Source organism: Caretta caretta, chromosome 3, assembly GCF_965140235.1.
Source record: "Caretta caretta isolate rCarCar2 chromosome 3, rCarCar1.hap1, whole genome shotgun sequence".
Taxonomy (NCBI): Eukaryota; Metazoa; Chordata; order Testudines; family Cheloniidae; genus Caretta; species Caretta caretta.
The window spans coordinates 161346486-161358861 of record NC_134208.1 but is presented as its reverse complement, the minus strand read 5'-3'; the positions used below and the strand labels follow the sequence as shown (position 1 = coordinate 161358861).

General features: G+C 44.6%; 1 protein-coding gene across 5 annotated transcripts in view; it reads left to right on the top strand.

Moving 5' to 3' along the window:
• The first annotated feature begins 10944 nt into the window (after positions 1-10944).
• The window catches only part of DISP1 (dispatched RND transporter family member 1), a 174402-nt gene continuing 172970 nt past the window's right edge, over positions 10945-12376 (top strand). For 2 of the 5 annotated variants that reach the window (XM_075127069.1, XM_075127066.1), the window contains exon 1: positions 10945-11266. The gene's annotated coding sequence lies outside the window, so the exon portion shown is untranslated. The remainder of the gene's footprint in view (positions 11267-12376) is intronic. The other 3 variants (XM_048843273.2, XM_048843274.2, XM_075127067.1) reach the window with 3 other exon arrangements.

Below are 12376 nucleotides of genomic sequence, written 5' to 3'. Positions count from 1 at the left end.
CTTTCTTGTTTGCTTTTCCCACTACCCCCTATTAAGTTAGATCCATACAGGTAATTCTAATAACCCACCATAGTTATACAATAATTTTATCTGACTGACTAGGTAATTTACAATGTTCAAACCATTATTCCATATCAGTATTCATAGATTAATATATATATCAATTCCTTGTCTGTCACACTTCCTTGTTTCATCAGATAGAGCCTCTGTAAGTGCTGACATACAGACCAAGCAGCTATGGCAGGGATTGCTGAGTTCGTTACAGAGCACCTCTCTCTTCTAACCCTATAAGCAGTTAAAAAGACCAACAACATGATCAACTTACAGTTTCATAAAGTTTTCAGTAGCTTTAGGAGTGAAAGGTCAAGTAGAGCTTTTACTGTTAATGAGAGAGCAGGGCGGGAGGGGTGAGAGAGAGCATGCTGTTATCAAGATCCAAGCATATTCTTGCGGCCAGTCTGCCACCATATTAATATCCCATCTACCATAATGAACATTATTTCTCTGATCAAACTTCCAACGAAGGCTGTAACGTGACAGTGTAACAAGTCCATACTAAATACTGTGACAAATCCAGTATATATACTGAAATCTTATTTACTGTAACTTTAATAAAGTGCTAAATAAACACACAAGCCCAGATTGCTACAAGCCGGCAGGATGTAGACATACGGATAAATGAGCTTTGATGGTAACTTCAATGCATGCTAATTTCTGGCTTTAAAGAATGTGAATAAACACAGCTGCCAGAAGTGTGATTTGAAATTAGACACTAATTAAATTAAATTTCCCACTGGAATGAGAGTAGCTGTGCACCTTGTAGTCTATGTTTTTTTAACCAGAGTAACTCAAAAGATAATGACTTTTTCTTCCACGGCTAGGCAGGGGGCCAGCAGCCACTAGTGAAATCTATTTTGGTTTTTGTTTATTTCTTATAATTACTTTTTTTTTCATTGATATGATCTAATTGTTCACAAAGCTACTGATGGAACCAAGAGTTCCTTTCACTTTTACCCTCATCCTCTCTTTCTCTTCATTTATTTAATACATTCATGTTTTGCATCTTAATCAAGGTTACAAACTCTTCAGGGTAGGGACTCTCCCTCTGTGTCAGCAGTGTCAAACGCTTGGTTTGCAGGCTACATGGGACCCATATAATGTTTGGAATTTAAGATTTAATTAAAACAAAAAAGAAGTTACTAGGACTTATGGTCAGAGAGAGAACCTTCTTTCTACATATAACCATGGGTAAACAAAGTAGTATTGTCTTCCTGAGTCTGCAGCAGCTTGAAACAATGAGGCTGGGAGGTATGAACATCTTTAGATTCTCCCCACCAAGTAATCTTGATGAAGTGTTAATGCTAAGGTCCACCAAGGACACTTTAATGGAAGCATGAACTATTTCATTGCTGGTCATTTAGTGGATGAAATAGAACTGGGGATGGGGACAGGAGCTGGGAGTTGCTGAGCGACGTAGTTAAGCTGACCTAACCTCCTTCCCCCCTCCACCCTGTGTAGACAGCACTAGGTCAGCAGGAGAATTCTTCTGTCAACGTAGCTACTGACTTGTGGGGAGGTGGATTAACTACAGCAATGGGACGACCCCTCCCATCTCTGCAGTGAGTGGCTACACTGAAGCACTACAGCAGCACAATGGCTGCGCTGATGCAGCTGTGCTGCTACAAGCTCTCAAGTGTAGCCCCTCTAAGCTGAAGGGAGAGCTCTCTCTTGTCAACTTAATTAATCCACCCCCAATGAGCGGCAGTCGCTGTGTCCGCAGGAGAAGCTCTCCCGCTGACATAGTGCTGCCCACACCGGCGCTTAGGTGGTGTAACTTATGTCGCTCACAGGGTGGCTTATTCATATCCCCGAGCGACGTAAGTGGTAGTGTAGACACAGATTCAGCTAAGGTGCCGAGAGAAACAAGAAAGGAACATGGGGAAGAAATAAAGGGGAAAAGAGCAGAAATAGCTTTGGGCCTAAAGGGGGAACATCTTTTCCCATTGATTAATGCTGAATGCAACCATAAGGTATAGGATAAATAATGTCCCTTTATTGTCGCTTTTAAATACATAATACATATTTGTTAAATTCTTATTCCATGTGTGGTGCCATAAAAGCCACAGGAAGACATGGTCCCTACCTATGGAGATCAGCATCTAAATAGATAAGCAGAACAACACCAATTCCTTTGGATCACCAGTGGAATTTTATCGGAGTGGGAAGATAAAAGTATTGTGTGTGTAGCAGCACATACAAGTTAGGTGTGCTAGCATGGGGTGGGAATGGAGGAATAATTGTATGTTATGGAGGGATTTGAATGAAGAGAGAATGGTAGCATTTTGTGTCTGGCATAAAAGGGCAGCCTGAGGTGTAGCACAACAACAGAAGTAGCACAGAAGGAGGGACTGGCAGAGCATGGCCAGATGAAATGAGATCATTTTGAAGACCTTAACATTTATAATCAACTTCTTCTAGACTAGTTTAGGGCCTATATGTGCAATAAAGCCTTGGGTTGAGCCTTTGACCTTGATGACCCCAATCTTTTCAGGGGCTTCAGGTGAAGTTTGGTGACAGGCTTGACGTGGTGGGTTTCTTTAGTGATTGTTGCCACTGCTATGGAAAAGGTTGCTTAACTACTGATAATGGTGAATCCAGAAGCAAATTATTGACGTACACATTTGATACATTAGTAGAATTGATTTCAAATATTGCAAAGTGTCAGTGTCAGAAATTAGTGCCATAAAAATCTAAAAAAGTAAATGTTACTCCCCATTGACAATCCCAATACGAGCAATATACTGTATGCACAAGCATAACATTTTTGCGTCTGCCAAAATGCTATTACCTTACAATGATAAACTCAATTAGTAAAACTCATTAATTTCCAAAATGTTACTTATTTATCCTGAAACTACTTATTTATCTGCCAAAAATTTCCATTAATTACAATATATGTATCTCAGTTTCTACATCTAGTCACTAGATGGCACTGTCTGATAGGAGATAGATATTTCTTAACAGACCTGTTTAAATTTCCAAAAATGTGACGTGTTCTGCCACAAAGAGTTAGCAAAAGAAAGACACTGAAGCCCAAGTTATATTCACTAGATACACTTCATTGAATTTAGTGAAAGGGCAATGAGAATTACAAAATCTATTAAAATGATTGTGATAGGTATGGGGAAACAGACTCCAATCTATAAGAAAAGCTGGAGACATCTAGGAAGATCTGAGAGTAAGAGCGTCCCACCCTCTGGCTGTAATTAGCCAATGAAATATTGTTCCTATGATGTAACTGGTTATCCTTCTGAGGAGCTTTGGTGGGCAAAGTTTCTGTAGAACCAGACAGAACTGGAATTCTCCTTATTCACCTCAAATTAATGGTTTTCTAAATTCACTTGCTTTTTCTAATTTACCTCCACACTCTTCAAGTGTAGCTCCACCCCAAAAAGTGACTGCATTAAAATGTAACCTTTTTCTGCAGCAATTCTACTTCCTGGGTGTATTCAAAGTCTTATTTGCTTAACTGAATGACTAATATGTCAAACACAAGTTACTGGGCTCAACAACAGGTGCAACAGGGTGAAATTTAACACCCTGTTTTGTACAGAAGGTCAGGCTAGATGATCTGATGGTTCCTTTTGGTATTAAACTCTATGAATATATGAGACAAGGTGGGTGAGTTAATATATTTTATTGGACCAACTTCTGATGGTGAGAAAGACAAGCTTTCGAGCTACACAGAGCAATTTTTCAAGTCTGGGAAAAATACTGATGCTATGTCTACACTACAGTTATGTCGGCATAATTTATATTGCTCAGGGGTTTGAATAAACCAACCCCTGAGTGACATATGTTACACTGACCTAAGCTCCAGTGTGGACAGCACTATGTTGGTGGGAGAGCTTCTTCCAGCCGACATAGCTACTGCCACTCATTGGCAGTGGATTAATTAAGCCGATGGGAGAGCTCTCTCCCATTGGCTTAGAGCGGCTACAGAGAGCTTACTGCGGTGCAGCTGCATGATACTGTAAACTCTCTAGTGTAGCCATGCCCACTGCTAAAACACAAGATGGAACAGATCGTGTATATTCTAAGGGATCATTCAAGGTGAAGTGGCCCATTAGGTGAAGGTGGATAGAAAGCTGGCTAGATTGTCGGTCTCAATGGGCAGTGATCAATGGCTCCATGTCTAGTTGGCAGCCGGTATCAAGTGGGGTGCCCCAAGGGTCGGTCCTCAGGCCAGTTTTGTTCAATATCTTCATTAATGATCTGGAGGATGGCGTGGATTGCATCCTCAGCAAGTTTGCAGATGATACGAAACTGGGAGGAGAGGTAGATACGCTGGAGGGGAGGGATAGGATACAGAGGGACCTAGACAAATTAGAGGATTGGGCCAAAAGAAATCTGATGAGGTTCAACAAGGACAAGTGCCGAGTTCTGCATTTAGGATGGAAGAATCCCATGCACCAACAGACTAGGGACCGAATGGCTCGGCAGCAGTTCTGCAGAAAAGGACCTAGGGGTTACAGTGGACGAGAAGCTGGATATGAGTCAACAGTGTGTCCTTGTTGCCAAGAAGGCCAATGGCATTTTGGGATGTTTAAGTAGGAGCATTGCCTGCAGATCGAGGGATGTGATCGTTCCCCTCTATTCGACATTGGTGAGGCCTCATCTGGAGTACTGTGTCCAGTTTTGGGCCCCACACTACAAGAAGGATGTGGAAAAATTGGAAAACGTCCAGCAGAGGGCAACAAAAATGATTAGGGACTGGAACACATGACTTATGAGGAGAGGCTGAGGGAACTGGGATTGTTTTGTCTGCGGAAGAGAAGAATGAGGGGGGATTTGATAGCTGCTTTCAACTACTTGAAAGGGGGTTCCAAAGAGAATGGATCTAGACCATTCTCAGTGGTAGCAGATGACAGAACAAGGAGTAATGGTCTCAAGTTGCAGTGGGGGAGGTTTAGGTTGGATATTAGGAAAAACTTTTTCATTCGGAGGGTGGTGAAGCACTGGAATGCGTTACCTAGGGAGGTGGTGGAATCTCCTTCCATAGAAGTTTTTAAGGTCAGGCTTGACAAAGCCCTGGCTGGGATGATTTAGTTGGGGATTGGTCCTGCTTTGAGCAGGGGGTTGGACTAGAGGACCTCCTGAGGTCCCTCCCAACCCTGATATTCTGTGATTCTATGATTAACGCCTCTGTAGTCATATATTATTGGGCCACTTCACATTGAATGGTCCCTTAGAATATGTGACAAGTTTCAGAGTGGTAGCCGTGTTAGACTGTATCAGCAGAAAGAATGAGGAGTACTTGTGGCACCTTAGAAACTAACACATTTATTTGACCATAAGCTTTCATGGGCTAAAGCCCACTTCATCAGATGCATGCAGTGGAAAATACAGTTATTAGATTATATATATACAGTGAGCATGAAAAAATGGGGGTTGCTATACCAACTCTTAATAAGACCAATCGATTAAGGTGGGCTATTATCAGCAGGAGAAAAAGAAACTTTTATAGTGATAAGCAGGATGGCTCATTTCAAACAGTTGACAAGAAGGTGTGAGTAACAGTAGGGAGAAAATTAGCATGGGGAAACAGTTTTTAGTTTGTGTAATGACTCATCCACTCCCAGTCTTTATTCAAACCTAATTTAATAGTGTCCAGTTTGCAGATTAATTCCAGTTCTGCTGTTTCTCATTGGAGTCTGTTTTTTAAGTTTTTTTGTTGAATAATTGCAACTTTTAGGTCTGTAATTGAGTGTTCAGGGAGGTTGAAGTGTTCTCCGACTGGTTTTTGAATGTTATAATTCTTGACGTCTGAATATGTGATGAATATGTGCTAACTACTTATAGCTAATTACAAGATGGAACAGATAGTTTAGCATGCCACTCTTGGATTGTGTTTCCACTACCACTTATGTCAGCAAAATTTATGTCACTCAAGGGTATGAAAAAACCATAAGTTTTGCTGGCATAAGTGGTAGTGTGCACAGCGCTATATCAACAGGAGAAGCTCTCTCCCATCAGCATAGAGCGGCTACACAAGTGATCTTACAGCAGCGCAGTTGCATCACAGTTGTGCCACTGTAAGCTCGCTAGGGTAGACATGGCTTTAGTACCTTTTCCAGACCTGAAGAAGAACTCTGTGTAGCTCAAAAGCATGTCTCTCTCACCAACAGAAGCTGGCCCAATAAAAGATATTACCTCACCCACCTTGTCTCTCTAATATGCTGGGAATGACATGGCTACAACAACACTGCATACCATCTACTAATATATAACATAGAAAAAATGTCAAAAGAACTTTGTTATAAAGTCAAGCACTGAATTTGGAAATGCCAGATTTATGGATATTAGAGAGACAAGGTGGGTGAGGCAATACTGTTTATGGGACCAATTTCTGTTGGTGAGCAAGAGACACGCTTTTGAGCTTGCACTGAGCTCTTCTTCAGGTCTGGGAAATGTAGTCTGATTTAGAGGTCAGTGCAACCTTAGGTGTGCCCTCTTGTGTGTCCATTGTGTGCACTGAATGAAGGAGGGGTCCTATGGAAAAAACAGTATGTGACCATGTAATTAAAGACTTTGTCATAAGGCATATGTACAAGGAGGCTGAACTAAGGTTGCATGGACAACTGCAAATCTGGCATTGTTTAACGTTTTTAGTGTTTGACTTTGCAATCTAAGTCATGTTCTTTTAGTGTAGTTTTTGTGTGTAATTTTATGTATTTTTTAATTAAAGAAAGTTTTAAAACAAATTCTATTCTGTGCAATGAGACAACCCCCACGTAATGCACACTGAATCTTCAGTATTGCAGAACAAGTTTAGCTACAGTACTCACATTAGAAGGCAGCAAGAGAAGGCTGTTAGCCCAGAGACGGTGTACTGGGTCCAGAGGTGGATGCGGGAGACTGATCTGTCTCTCTTTCTTCCCCCTTCCAGGAGTGTGGGGGTATTCACCCCATGTGGTGCCCCAATTGGAGGGATGGGCTGCAGGAGCCATGTACAATGGCCAAGAGGGGTGACTGGGTGGAGCCCAGTATGGGTCTCTCTCTTCCTGCTGTTTCCTCATCCCCCTAGGATGGAGTAGTTCCTGCCCCATGTGGACTCTCCAAAAGGTTAGACCACTGGGGCCATGAACCATTCCAGCATGGTTGTTGGTGGAGTGGTCATGGGGAACCCAGCCTATTTCTCTCCCCCTTGCAACAACTCCTCTAACAGCTCCCTACTGTTCCCAGTGCAGAGCCCTCCCCGCCCCTGAGATATTTTCTTTTAAAAACTGAGCCGTACTTTTCAAATACCTTTAAACTGAAAACAGCAATTTTAATACCAGATGTGGTATAACTTCGGTTTATGTGACTCTAATTCCCCCCTTTAATTCCACACATAGCTATAAATGTCTGTTTATCTCTAACATGTATCTCAGAAATACTTGTTCTTTACAGAGTTAAAGAAAACCGTATCCACTTCTGTGTATTCTATGGGCTGCATAATTGCACCATCTCTCTTTCCAGCATCTCAAAATATAAATTGACAATATTTTTGGATTTACACTGGCCTTTTGGCCAAGGAAAATTCAGCTCTTGTTTCAGACTTGCAGTCCAGAATCTAAAGAAACCTTTTTCCAGATCTTTGTTTGTATAGCTGTCAGACAATTACATGAATATAACCAATAACTGACTGAACTGTGGCATCTGGTTACAGCAATTGCTCCTAAGATTAAATGACAGAAAATGTCAATTACGTGCTCAGCATACAAATCATGTCCTGCATGCCTTACTTTTTGATAGATGTAGTTTGGACTGCACTGCACTTGAATGTCTATTGCAGAAAATTATAGCAATGGTTTCTTCTAGTTTATTCACCCATTTAAGCCCATAAATCACCAGTTTAGATCCATGAAACAAGTCTAAAAAAGTGTACTCCTAGGTGTCCTACTTACACTATCTTGGTTTAGAAACTAGTATTATTACTTCTGTAAATGTTGCTGTCCTTCCTAGTGTTGCTGGGATGCTGTCTAACTAAAGAGACCCTTTAGTTAGAATAACTACCCGATTACCAGCCTCCAAAAGCCATTAAAGAACAGAGCTCCACACCCCTCTTCCCATTTCACTTGAAATGTCTAAAGCCCCTCAAAGTCCACTGTTCTTTGTAAATTGACATGGCGACACATATCCAGTGGTATCTGCTATCTTTACGGTAAGTGTGAGCACTATGAAAAACTTGTTACCCAGACTGAATTATCTCAGGCACATGCAGTCTTGAAATAACTGATCAGCGTAGTATGTCAGTGAGTGCAAAGAAGAGAAACACCATCAGCAAAGTCAACAATACTGTTGAACAACACTGTAACAGGGTAGCTCAACTCTTAAACACTGGAGGTACTGGGGCTAGCCAACCCTGATTACTGAAAAGGCTCACCTGGGTTGGATCAGGTGGTTTCCTATATCGATCAGCAGGAAATCGTAAAGAAAGAGAAAGGCTCCTGTTGCAAAGATCCTGATGTCAATGAAGTTTTGAGGCTAGAACCTAGTAAGTAGGAGGCTCCAGTGGGAAACCCTGACTGGGTTTGGGCCAGGAAGCTGAACTCAGCCAAGTAGGGTCTGGGAGTAGCCTACTAAAGCAGGGAAGGCCTGGGAGTATAATGATCAGAGACCGCTAAGAGTGATCAGGCTCCAGCAGAGAGTCCTGGGATGTGGGGCTGAGGCTACAGGTGGGAAAGGCTGGGGAGTGATCTGACAAGAAGATAAAATGAATGGATTGTGTTTCAGCTATTTGAATTTTATTTGAGTATATTTTATCTGAATAAACACAGACCCAAGAAGGGATGTCGTGAGTGGAAAAAAGGGTGTGGAATTTGTTAAAAAGTCCCTTGGAAGTGAGGCAGGCTGCCTGTTGGGTGACCCCAGGCCAGGAGGGGGTGGCTGGGAGGCAGTGGGAGAGATCACCAATACTATATGTAGCACCATTCATTGAAGGATCTCAAAGAGCCTTGCAAACCTGTGTTGAATGTATTAATCCTCACAGGATTTCTATGAGGCCCCATTTTACTGTTTGGGAAACAGAAGCAAAAAGAGTTTAGTTGACTTCCCTATGATCAGAGTAAATGAACTTGAGAGTCCGGATTCCTTACCTCTTCTAACCAGCGGACTACCCTGCTGTCCTTCAGATAATCCTAATCTCCTTCTCCTCTAGTGCCCAAACTCAAAAAGCAAACAAGAAGGAAGAGCTCTTGGGGAAACTAACAATTAAAGAACTCTGATAAAAAAACCTCTTGTTTCTGGAGACTCTCCTTGCAGGGATATGTATAGTCACATTGTGGGGTGCAATCCACCCCAGTAAGTGATTGTGTTACTGCCTGTAGCCCTGGGTGCCATAAATGCTCTGCTGCTGTAGCTCACAGCCTGAACACCAGTAGACAAGCAAGCACTGAGTGTCTCTGTGTTAACCAGCTGTGGTTTAGCAACTCTGATTCTGGCAGACTCCTTGTTACACTCCAGCCACACTCCAGTATCCACCAGCTTTCGTTACACCTGGCAAGAGGACCACAACGTGCCCCAGTCTTTCATTTTCACAAAACTGTGTGGTTTGCAGTTTCCAGCCCTTTCTTGGACCATGCAGAGGAATAATAGTTTATTTGGTCCTCTGAAGAGACAAAATGCCCAGCTTTATCATTTTAAGTGGCCTCACATCAAAAAAGATATATTGGAATTGGAAAAGGGTCAGAAAAGGGCAACAAAAATCATTAGGGGTATAGAACAGCTTTTGTATGAGGAGAGATTAATAAGAGTGGGACTTTTCAGCTTGGAAAAGAGGTGACTAAGGGGGGATATGATAGAGGTCTATAAAATCATGAGTGGTATAAAGTAAATAAGGAAGTGTTATTTACTCCTTCTCATAATACAAGAACAAGGGGCCACCAAATGAAAGATAGCAGGTTTAAAACACAAGAAAGTATTTTTTCACACAACACACTGTCAACTTCTGGAACTCCTTGCCAGAGGGTGTTCTGAAGGCTAATACTATAACAGGGTTCAAAAGGGAGCTGGACAGATTCAGGGAAGATAGGTCCATCAATGGCTATCAGCCAAGATGGGCAGAAATGATGTCCCTAGCCTCTGTTTGCCAGAAGCTGGGATTGGGTGACAGGGCATGGATCACTTGATGATACCCTGTCTGTTCATTCCCTTTGGGGCACCTGCCATTGGCCACTATAAGATGACAGGATACTGGGCTTGATGTACCTTTGATCTGACCCAGTATGGCTGTTCTTATAATTCAAACACAGCACTGGAGTCATTCAGAAAAAAGTAAAGCAAGCTTATTAACCAAAGGAGATATGATTTTAACTGATACCATGTAGACGGAATTAAGTTAGAAAGGGTTATAAACAAGAGTAAAAATACATTTTCTGATGCTAAAACTTTAACAAGTATTGTCTGGGTATCAGGTAAGATTTTTACCACAAACTTCTTACAGCAAGATAGCTGACTGCCCCTATGGTCAAGATCTCACCTCAAAGACTAAAGTGTTCAGTTTCTTTCTCATCTTAGGTGAAAAGATAACATGGGGCTCTTTGCCCTTTTTCTTTTATAGTCCAGTGAACCTTTGAAATGGATCCTTCTGAAGATTAACCTCCAAAGGAAAGTTCATTCAAGCTGTTAGGACAGAGGCTGGAGCAGAAGAAAATTCTGTGGGGTGGTTTCTCTCCAGCTTGTGTTTGCTAAAATGCAGATTGAGCTGTTTCTGCCCTCTCATTCAAATGAATTAGTGCTTGACATGTTTCAGAGCAGCAGCCGTTAGTCTGTATTCGCAGAAAGAAAAGGAGTACTTGTGGCACCTTAGAGACTAACCAATTTATTTGAGCATGAGCATAAGCCAATGGCCCTTTGCTGCAGCCTAGCGGCCTTCGGCTCCTCATCCCACCCCGCCCCGGCCAGGGCGCCTGGAGCTCAGGGCCTGTGAGTCAGCGCTGCTGGGCCCTGGGAGCGGCTCTGCGGCCCCTTCCCCGAGCAGGACCGGCGGGCGGGCTGCGCCACCAAACCCCTTCGCGCCCGCCAGAGCCCGGGGGCGAGAGGCCCCCGCCGCGCCACACTCAAGATGGCGGCTCGCCGCGCATCTCTCCCTGCCCCTTCCCGGCGGTGGCTTCCGGAGAGAGAGCGGGCGCCCGTCCCATGGTAACTGCGCCGCGCTGGGGACGCTAGCGGGGCCGTTCACACGCTTCCTGCGGCTCAGAGACAACAACGGAGTGGGGCGGGGGTAAGAGAGAGAAAGGAGAACCCCGCCCCCCCCTTCACCGGGCAGAAGCCAGGTGCACCCCTCCCCGGTCCGCCCTGCGGGGCTGAGAGCGAGACGCCCCCCCCCCGGCTGCATTGCCCGGCGGGGGGGGGTCACCCCCGCACTCCCACCCTGGGGGCTTCTCTCGCGGCCGGGTGTCTCGCGGGGCTGCCCTCGCCTCCCCGGCGTGGTGGGGCCAGGGCTGCCCGAGCCGGCTGCCCCGCGGCGGGTCGCGGCGGGTCGGGCTCGGGCTGGCCCCTGGCCCTGAGCCCTGCCCGGCGTAGGCCTCACCGAGCCGCCCGGTCCCCCGGCGGGGGCCAGCTGCTGTTTCGGGGTGGGGGCGGGGGGAGTTTTATTCCGCCGCGCGTGACTCGCTGCCCGGCTGAGGGATGTGCCCCGCTCCGGTCCCTGCGCCGCCCTGGTCGGGGCAGCCGGTCTGGGGGGCGGCGGTGCCGTGGCCGGGCAGCCCAGCCCCGGGACAGCGAGTTCGGCTCCGAGATGGGTTTGAGAGCGTCCCCCGGCGCTGTCCCCGGGACGCAACCCCAGGTGTTTCTGGTAGCAACGGCGTGTCAGCAACGTGTGTGGATGTGTCTTGAAACCGGCATATGTGGTATTGTGTTGGCTTCATGGCTCCCTCACTGTGTGTGTGCTGGAGTATCTGTTTCATGTGTAGGTGCAAGTGCCTCTTGGGGTAGCAATAGGGGTGGCCTTGGGCTTATCCGATCTCTTCTCCCTTTCTCCCCCATCTCAACAACAGTAATAACATTAGGGTGCTTCGGTTTGTTAGGGATTTAGAAGTACTTCTGAGACAGATTTTCTGTGGATGGTATCCCATTGAGAAGATTTTCCCATCGCTTGCCTAATCTCCTCCTCCTTTTGTATCCCTCTTCCCAAACAGGTTGAAATTCTAGCTCAGGAAGACATTAGCAATGCCTCTGATACTTTAATTGGGGCTGCCACTGCTGTAGGAAAACTCACTGTAGGAAAAGTAATATTTCTATCTTTGCAGTGATTCTAGCATCAAGTTAGTCACTGATGGGAGTGATGGAGGCCTCTAGTGTGTATGTGCAAAGTACTGAATACTTAGTGGTT